Source organism: Ceratotherium simum, chromosome 2 (assembly GCF_057802395.1).
Source record: "Ceratotherium simum simum isolate JZ-2026a chromosome 2, ASM5780239v1, whole genome shotgun sequence".
Classification (NCBI taxonomy): domain Eukaryota; kingdom Metazoa; phylum Chordata; class Mammalia; order Perissodactyla; family Rhinocerotidae; genus Ceratotherium; species Ceratotherium simum.
This window is the reverse complement of record NC_141901.1, coordinates 7,761,782-7,771,428: the sequence shown is the minus strand read 5'-3', so window position 1 is coordinate 7,771,428 and position 9,647 is coordinate 7,761,782.

Sequence of the window (9,647 nt, the reverse complement as noted above, 5' to 3'; positions counted from 1 at the left end):
GCAGAGCTTTTTGTGTACAGGTGAAAGCCCCACCCCATCCTTGCCTGCTCTAGCAAACCAGGACAAAGAATCTGGAAGATTAAGAAATTTGCTCTGTTTGAATCCTGCATAGCTGCTCTCCGGTGTTGTGAATGTGATAAGAGAAATGTTCAGGTCACTAGTTCAACCCTGTGCTTGTGATGTTCCCACTCTTTCACTTGGAGCTGGTACCAAACGTGTTTGACAAGGCGATCCTTTCCTGGTATGCGGCTCTGTTCCATTCACAGGTTAGTGAAGGGAGGCTGAAGGCAGCAGCTCAGTCCCGAATGCAAAACTCTGTCCACCAAAGGGTCCAACTTCAGCCACTCTGCCAGAAGCTACAGTCTCAGCCGCAGCTGTGCTGTCCGCCCTCCTCCCACCTCCTGCCAGTGCATGGTCACCAGTGGAAGAGAGAGGGTGCTGCCCCTGAGGGAGGCACAGAAAACCATCCCTCTTCTCTCCGTCAGATACTGCTTCACCTCTGGGGAACGTGGCACTGTCACCATTGTTACAGGCGTAGGGTTATCTGGCCCCAGGCCATGGGTCAACACAGACTTGGAAGGATGCTGAGAGGCCCTATAGTGTCTTGGTTAAGCAACCAGGCTCTGGACCAGATTCCTTAGGTTAAAGCTCAGCTCTGTCAGTTACTACTGTGTGATCTTGGGCAAGTGATTTAACCCCTCTGTGCAGCATAAAAATGGAGAAAATAGTGAGTAGTTTCCTTGCTGTGTTTTGTGAGAATCAAGTGCGTTGACACATGTCAATTGGTGTAGAACTGTTCCTGGCACATAGAAAAGGCTCAATAAGTACAAGTTTTTTTCACTAGAAAAACACTTCCCCAAATTGGTTTCCTCTTCTGCCTTTCCCATCAACGATCCTCTGGTTCTTTTAATTCCTATAGCATTTTGGTCAATACATACACGTTTAACACTGAATCGTGGGATTTTAGATGTTATTCCCTAATATGTGTTTGTGACAATTTTATCTCCCCAAGTTAATAAGTGTTTAAAGCACGTGGGTCACAGAGTAAATGCGAGAAGTGCCCCCAAAAGACACTGTTTTTCTGAACATTTGCTATTTTCTTGTTTCACAGATGAACTCTCTCCACAAAACTGGGCATACATCTTTTGTGTTTTTAGGATTGGGCACCTGAGGGAAGTAGCTCAGCTATAGAGACTTCATCTGCGTTGTTCTCTGCTGTGGCCTCAGTGTCTAGGGCACCACTTGGAACATAAAGTAATTGACGCGTAATAAATCTTTTTTGAATAAAAGGAAAAGGCTCACTTTTTTCAGGTGTCACGTAAACGTGTTGTGGGGCTGGTTGCTTCCCTGTAGTGACTGGATCTGATTTACTCAGCAAGAGCTTTGGGGAGGTCATGCTCTAGAGCCGGATGGACACCACAGAATCAACAGTCTTATATCATGTCCCCCACCCTGGGTCCTAGAGGAGGAAAGTGAGTCTACATTTAGAGAGGCAGCTGACTGTATGAAGTAAGTGTGAGTGTTGGGACCAGACACCTCTGCCTCAGATCCCTGCTCTATCATGAATCGGTTTGGTGCATAGGAAAATACCTCTTTGGGCTTCAGTTTCCTCATTTGTAAAATGGGATATAATGCTATTCATTTTTGTGGGACATAGTAGATATTCAAGGAAGAATATCCACTTTTATGGGGAAAATGACTCTAGGAACAGAGTGGGGAATTGCACGTATAAGTGTGACCTTTGCAGCTGTGTGCGGCAGCATGCCGGCTCTATATAAAGACAGGTTAGATTATAGCAAGACATTCATGCTCTCAGCAGGACACCAGGAAACAAAACAGTTTCCTTTTGTTAGGGGAGAGTGAGGAGCCATTTCCGACAGCTTGGCTGAGAAGGAGGGTGGGGCAATTTCTCCAGCATGACCACACTGAAACTAAAGAGCATGTCAGCAGGGGGAGATGTAACTTCTCTGGAGTGAGGCTAGTCAGTGCACATCCTGCCATGGTGTCCAGGCTCCTGGTATAGCAAGAACTAGTGTTGTATATTTCCTTGACTAGGATGTTGTAGTTTCAGGTACATGCTGCTGATTGAAAGCACTGGGCTAGATCAGTAAGAAGAAATGCATCTATTGCAACTATTATCCCAGTCAGAGGGAAACCCAGCCAGGGACCTGGTTCCCTGTGAACTAACTGCGGAGGCCTTGGGCAAGGAAATGAACTGCCTTGGGCTCACTTTGCAAAGCAGGATATCTGTACTGACTCTTACTCTAAGGGCCTGATACAGCACTATAAACATCTGCCTTTAAACATCTGAAGGATCATTGCGGACAGAAGGATTAGAATTGTGGCCAGTGGGGGAACTGAAGATGTTATATGGAGGCAAATTTTAGCTCAGTATAAGTCCTTGCCAGTGTTTCGAGCTCTGATAATTGCTTTGTTCAGTAGAGTCTATATGATGACTTTTTGGAGATATTGTAAGTAGGAGATTAATAGATCATGTAGAGGGTGGAATCAAATGCCTTAGAGAGTCCTATCAACTCAGATTCTATGATTCATTCTCTGATTAATTTAGCCATCAAACCCTCAATGAGGGGTTTCTATTGCTAAGCCCCTGGCAAGGTATTGGCGATGCAAAAGATGAATAAGACATGATGCCTTCTTTAGAATATCTGTTACTCTGGAGGGGAAGTCAGACTCGAAAATAAATAATTACAATATTCTTTGTCAAGTGTTAAGACAGAGATATGTCTTATGTACACACTGCATTAAGAGCATGAAGGGGGCCGGCTCCGTGGCTTAGCGGTTAAGTGCGCGCGCTCTGATGCTGACGGCCCGGGTTCGGATCCCGGGAGCGCCCCGAGGCACCACTTCTCCGTCCAACGCGAGGCCGAGTCCCACGTACAGCAACTAGAAGGATGTGAACCTATGACATACAACTATCTACTGGGGCTTTGGGGGGAAAAAACTGAATAAATAAAATCTTTAAAAAAAAAAAAAAAAAAGAGCATGAAGGAAAAGGCGCTAGTTCTGACGTTGGGGTGGTAGGAAGGCAACACAGAGGAATGTTATTTTCTCCAGATTTTGAAGGGTGAATAGAATTCCAACAGGCAGGGAGTGGAGGAAGTGCACTCCAGAGACAGCGGGCAGTGAGAGGAAGGGCCAGAGATAATCCAAAGAGGCATCTGTGACTGCTAGATTCCATAGTGAGCTTGCCATTTTCTTGACTCCTCGAGGAAGTAGCATGTTCCTCACAATTCGAGACTGCGTTGCAGTGTTGATTCACTTGATCATATCTGCTAGTCTTCTCCCTGCCTAAAGCCATATGTTTCCCCAAAGTGGGCATTTCCTTTGACTTGTCTCTTATTGTCTCACAGCTCCTAGCAGAATGCTTGGTCTACACTAGTAGTTGCATAAATATTTGGCAATGGCTTGATTTCCTGATGGGTAAAATAAATTAATTCATCCCCTCATATCCTTTTCAATGAAAAACTAAATAATTGAGCAAATACAGCCATGCATCGCTTAAAGATGGAGATATGTTCTAAGAAATGTGTTGTTAGGTGATTTTGTTGTGGAAACATCACAGAGTATACTCAAGGGGAATAAAATTTGCCACCCCAAAATGTGTCTCTTTAACATAAGGATTATTTTAGGCTGATTATTTTTAAGAAATAAAAGACTCAGAAAGTTTTTCTTGTTACTTTGCCCTTAACTGCCTAAAAGAATTCAGATAAAAAAACCTGTCTCGGGAAGCAAGCTACCACCTTAGCACAACATGAACTAGGTGGTAGACAGGGAGGAACTTAGAAAAGCCTGTTTGTTGGACTCCCCTCTGTGTTCTTGTGTTTCTGTGTGGCCAAATACTTGTTTTCCAAACATTTGCTCCTTTTTACCTACCTGTGAATTGCCTTCCTTCCCTTTGAAGTCCCTGACTCTCCCCACCCCCAACATGTTCTTTGTCTTTATCAGAGGATGGTATTTAAGGTGAGAGCCTCAGCCATTTTGGCGAGTTACTCAGTTTTCCTGGCTTTCTCTCACCTACACACGTTACTAAACTTTTGTTTGTTTTTCTCCTGTTAATCTGTTTCATGTCAATTTAATTCTTAGACCAGCCAGAAGAACCTGCAAGGGTAGAGGAAAATTTCTTCCTCCCCTACAGTACCTACACAAATCTAATGGTATAGCGTACTACACACCTGGGCTATATGGTACTAATCTTATGGGACCACTGTTGTATATGTGGTCCATCATTGATCAAAATGTCATTATGTAGTGCATGACTGTATTTGCTGAGAGCTAATATTTTTGGTCAGAGATTCCTTCCTCAAAATGACCTCTTATCAAATGTGCAATAAATAGAAATTCTTTCCCCAGGCCACCACTGTAACTCAATGTGGACCAGATGTGGCGAGCCTTCTCTGAGCTTGAGGCTTTTCATGGGCCGGTGGGGAAGCTGCAAGTCAGAGACCTAGGTTTGAAGTTCGGTGTTGGCTAATTACCAGCAGTATGACTTTAGGCAAGTAACTTGTTTCTGTGTCTTAGTTTCTGTCTCTCTAAAATGAAGCTAGAAGTAGTCCTTTTTGTAAGAATGAATCAGCTAATGTAAAAAAGCATTTAGCACAATACTTGGGGCATGCTGGGACCCCGATAGATGTTGCTATGTTATTTTTACATCTTCAGGAGATTTTTCTTTAATCCAATATTTTTGTGGATATCTTCCTTGACAATTTGGGGTTTATTTACAGAGACAAAGTTACAGAATATTTGGAATCAGAACCATTGGGGCAAACTGGAAATGTATATCTAAAGGTTGTCTTCTAGCAAGTGAAGGAAATGAGTAGCGAAATAGAAGAATGATGATGAGAGAAAGGGAAAGAGAGAAAAAGAAAAATGAGGACACAAAATAGGTTTCAAAGTCACCCTTAAGGGCTTTTCCTTTCTTGCTAACATCTGCCAATCCTCCTCGTTTTTTTTTTTTTTTTTTTTTTTTTTTTTTTGCTGAGGAAGACTGGCCCTGGGCTAACATCCGTGCCCATCTTCCTCCACTTTATATGGGACATCGCCACAGCATGGCCTGCCAAGCAGTGCGTCGGTGTGTGCCTGGGATCCGAACTGGCAAACCCCGGGCTGTGGTGGCGGAGTGTGTGCACTTAACCACTTGCGCCACCGGGCCGGCCCCTCTTTCTTTAATTTTTTGATTCAAATCTGCTTAGTCTCATTTGAGTTGTTCCAATGTTTGCAAAGCAGCATGGGAATACGTAAGCACACAGGCACCCAAGGGAACAGCTGTGTTCACAGGCTGATGAAAATGAATGCTTTCAACAACTCATTCAAGTACAGATAATTATATGAAACCAAAAGTGATTAAAAAATTAATAAGTGCCTTTCAGAAAAAGTTTTGTCCTCCTTTATTATTTTTTTAACTAAAAATCATTTCTGGTCACTGACTGCTATGCTTCTAGACAGTGATTGACAACACAGTAGGAAATTGTATTAGGGTGAACAGTGCATGAATGCCGCTGATTACTGAAGTGCTATTTCACATGCTAATGCAAAAATAACGTTTAAAATGTTATTGCTCCTTGTGTGAATATTCGGTAAAAATTTGGTCATTTCTTTGTTGGAAGTTTTAAAAGCAATGTGCTATTATTATTATTGTTATTTTAATGAAAAAATCCTTCTCAAAGCTGACTAAATATGAAAGAAATAAGTAATAAAAATTAAGAAAATATGAGTAAATTGGTGAGGTAGTTGTCCCTGGATGAAAGTGAATTTATAAAAAATAACAAGTAAAATATTAAGCAACACAAAATTGCTAAATGAGTTGGGAAATCACTGTCAGTTGCATAATAGTTGCCATTTTTAACCATGGAGTCAGAAACTTGTATTCTTTTCCTGGGTATTTTATACTGCTTCTTCTACTTTGAAGAATTAAAATGCAAATATGTAAGGTACTGAAGTCATATTGAGTGCCCACTTTGGTTTATTAGGATGATACAGGGAGTCAGAACATGAGGCTAGGGCTGTCATTCCCAAAATTGTGTGCAGGGGTGCTGTAAGTTATTTTAAAATTTCGAGGAAAGCACAGTAATACTCCATATCTATTGAACACCAAGCAAAGTATTAGATGAAAGTAGTTCACTGTTTTAATATCAGGTAGGGCTGTGTTCCATTTGGTGATGTTACATCTCTGCAAAGCTGGGTTTTTGGCAGTTGCAATATGAAAAAGCAAGCCTTGCAGGATATTTGGTCCTGTCTAAAACATCTATAAGACGTTTGGTCCATAAGACATTTGGTCCATAAGACATTTGGTCCATGCCAAAAGGTCTTTGACATTTGGTCCTGTCTGAAACAACCGTGGGCATATTTGGTACATGCCAAATTGTTTTGCACAGGACCAAATATCAAGGACATTTTCTTGTGGACCAAATGTCTTACGGACGTTTTGGACAGAACCAAATGTCTGCTAATCAAAGCAAGTCCTGCACAAAAATTGGTGGAAGTGGAACAGGAAATGAAGAGATGATGTCTGATTTGAATTCAAGGGTTGAGAAGTTATGCAGTACCCAGCAGGCACATACACCTCATTGTTAAGTAATTGTGATTACTCAATAATAAAATAAAAATATTGTTTTTCTTTCAATTTGTGTATTATTTTTTCAGACAACTTTAAAGTTGTAAGAATGGAAATACTTAAGTTGTTTGGACTTGACTGCTTAATAGGAGGAGCTATAGCCTGGGGGCACTGTGAAAGAATTACTTACACACTAAAGGGCCTGTTGACCTAGAAAGTTTGGGAACATCTGGCTTAGTGTCTTACTTTCTGGATATTTTTTTATTGACCTGGAGGCTTTATCTATTTGAGTCAGGAAAATGCAAATTATTAATTATCTGAGTCTAGCACTGTATCAATTAACCCATGTTTAATTTTTTTGCAGGGAAAGATTCGCCCTGAGCTAACATCTGTTGCCACATCTTCCTCTTTTTTTCTTCCCACAGCCCCAGTGCATGGTTGTATATCCTAGTTGTAAGTCCTTCTAGATCTTTTATGTGAGCTGCCGCCACAGCATGGCAACTGACAGATAGGTGGTGTGGTTCTGTGGCTGGGAAGCAAACCTAGGCTCCCAAAGCAGTGAGAGCCCGAACTTTAACCACTAGGCCATCAGGGCTGGCTCTTAACCTGTGTTTCTTCACTGTTTCCAGTGTGACTCACCTATACATTCCCTAGGAATCCATCTTCATTGGTGCCGTCAGACTTGTATCCAGCCGTTTACTTATACATTCTCCATCCTTCTTTCTCTTCCTCCTTTCCTCTCTGTCTGTCTGTCTGTCTGTCTCTCTCTCTCTCACACACACACACACACACACACACACACACACACACACACACTCTTAGCCCATGGATACTGGCACAGATGCACAATGACACAATATTCTGAGGTGGACCGTGCAGTTCGGGAGTAATCAGAGACAGATTTAGCTGGATGGCAACTGACGGTGAGTGATAGGCCCGCTTAACCCCTGGGAACAAAAAAGCACAAACTGGAGAGAAACTTGGGTCAGCACAGGGCCATGCTCTGGGATTTCTATCCTCTAGCAGCTGTTCCCTAAGTCCTCAAGCCTATTCCCAACCACAACCACCAGACAAGAAAAATTCTTCCAGGCTCTAAATTTGCCACGCCAATTACAAGGCCATAGAAGTTCCCTAGGCTGGAGGGAAAACCAAGAAATAACAAAGAATTGAGACTTAGTGTCTCCATCTGTAAATCAGATGGCATTAAACTGGATGTCTACCAGAGATTTTCAAAACCCTTGAAATTTATAATCTTGTGAATTCAGCTTGGAGTGGATTTAGCAAAAAAGATCTGACAATAGTGTGAACGTCAAGAAATTCTGTCATAATGCAGACTGGAGCACGCATAATGCATGCTCATCTATGTGTAACGCTTAGAATGGAACACTTCTAACAACAGGAGAAAGCACAACATACCCACACATGTGAGTCAGATTCCAAAGGGAATTGCCTGTCTCTCCCAACTTGTGCCAAATGATAACATTTGGTAGGCAAACTCCCAAACAATTGTCGGATATCTTGTTAGAAGCTGTTAATGGAAACACTTAAGAAAAATGACTGATTTCCTTTTGCATTAGGAATTCAAATTTTTCCCTTTTGATTAACCACTTAATAATCTACCCAGCAGTGTACTTGCCAGTGTACATGAAAGACTTGATAATATTTGACTTTACTGTTCTGTTACAAGTAGTAAAGCATTTACTACGTCTTTGAACCTTGGGGCAGAGAGTGGCTCCACAGCTCCTCAGGGGCACAGACCCAGGAAGCGGCATTGTGCTGAGGTAATTCTGTCCTGAGGCACAATAACAAAACAGGAAAACATCCGGGCCCCACCTTCCTAATCCAAAGGAATCAGAGATTATGTCTAGTTACTTACGTTATGTACTTGCAATTCCTGGTGCCAAGGGCCCAGCCACAGTTAGGACTCTGGATCTAGTAGAAATGGAAACGGGTGAGTGTGAGCCAGTGTTGGCTTGGGAGGCCCCGGCACACTGGCGGAACCCTGTCTAAGAGGTAGAGAATGTTATGTAAAATTTGGACCCTAAGATTAACCGTTGTTTATATTTTAACTTGCTTAGTTGCAACAGTGAAATACTAGGGCAAACACTCTTGATATGCACTTTAGACTGTCTCTTGTCCTTGCAAAATAGAAATTAAGTTAAGGAGTCACAGCAGCCTCTTCATTGTTCATCAATTTCACCCTCAAAGGAGGCAGAATAAAATGAGACAATCATGTCAACAGCTGCTACATCAAAGATTCACTGTTAAGGGTTTTGGTCCATTTCACATATAGAGAAAATTATTATTTTTAAATCATACCTCACTCGTATTGTTAAATTTAATTTTTAAAGCCTTTTAAAGTCCAGATGATTGCCTAGGCCCTTGAAAAATATGACAAATATATGGGAGGAGCATGACCTTTGGAGTCACAAGTCCTGGGTTAAAGTATTTTTTCACCAATTATTATCAGAGTTATCTTAGGAAAATTATTTAACTTTTTAAAGCTTCAGTTTCATAAATTTAAAATAAGCGTAATAGGGGCCAGCCTGGTGATGTAGCGGTTAAGTTCTCGCACTCTGCTTCGGTGACCTGGGGTTCACAGATTTGGACCCTGGGCACGGACCTACGCACTGCTTGTCAAGCCATGCTGTGGCGGTAGAGGAAGATGGGCATGGATGTTAGCCCAGTGCCAATCTTCCTCAGCAAAAAGAGGAGGATTGGCATCAGATGTTAGCTCAGTGCTAATCTTCCTCAAAAAAAAAAAAAAAAGCATAATCATACTTGCCTCAGGTGGTTGTGGCAGAGATTAGATGACCATCTATGTAGTCTTGTCCATAGGATACACTCTGCAAATGGCGATGATGATGATGATAATGATGATGATGTCAATTGACAGACCAGACAAGGTGTCTTGGTTATTGATTTGTAATATTGAAATGACTCCCACAGCACAGAGAGTAACTCCAGGACAGATTGGTAAGACTGAAACAGAGAGAAGGTTCTGGAAGAATAAATCTTTTCTTCCTAATTTTCGATATGATATAACCACACTCTTTGGCCCTGTGTCCAGAGAACC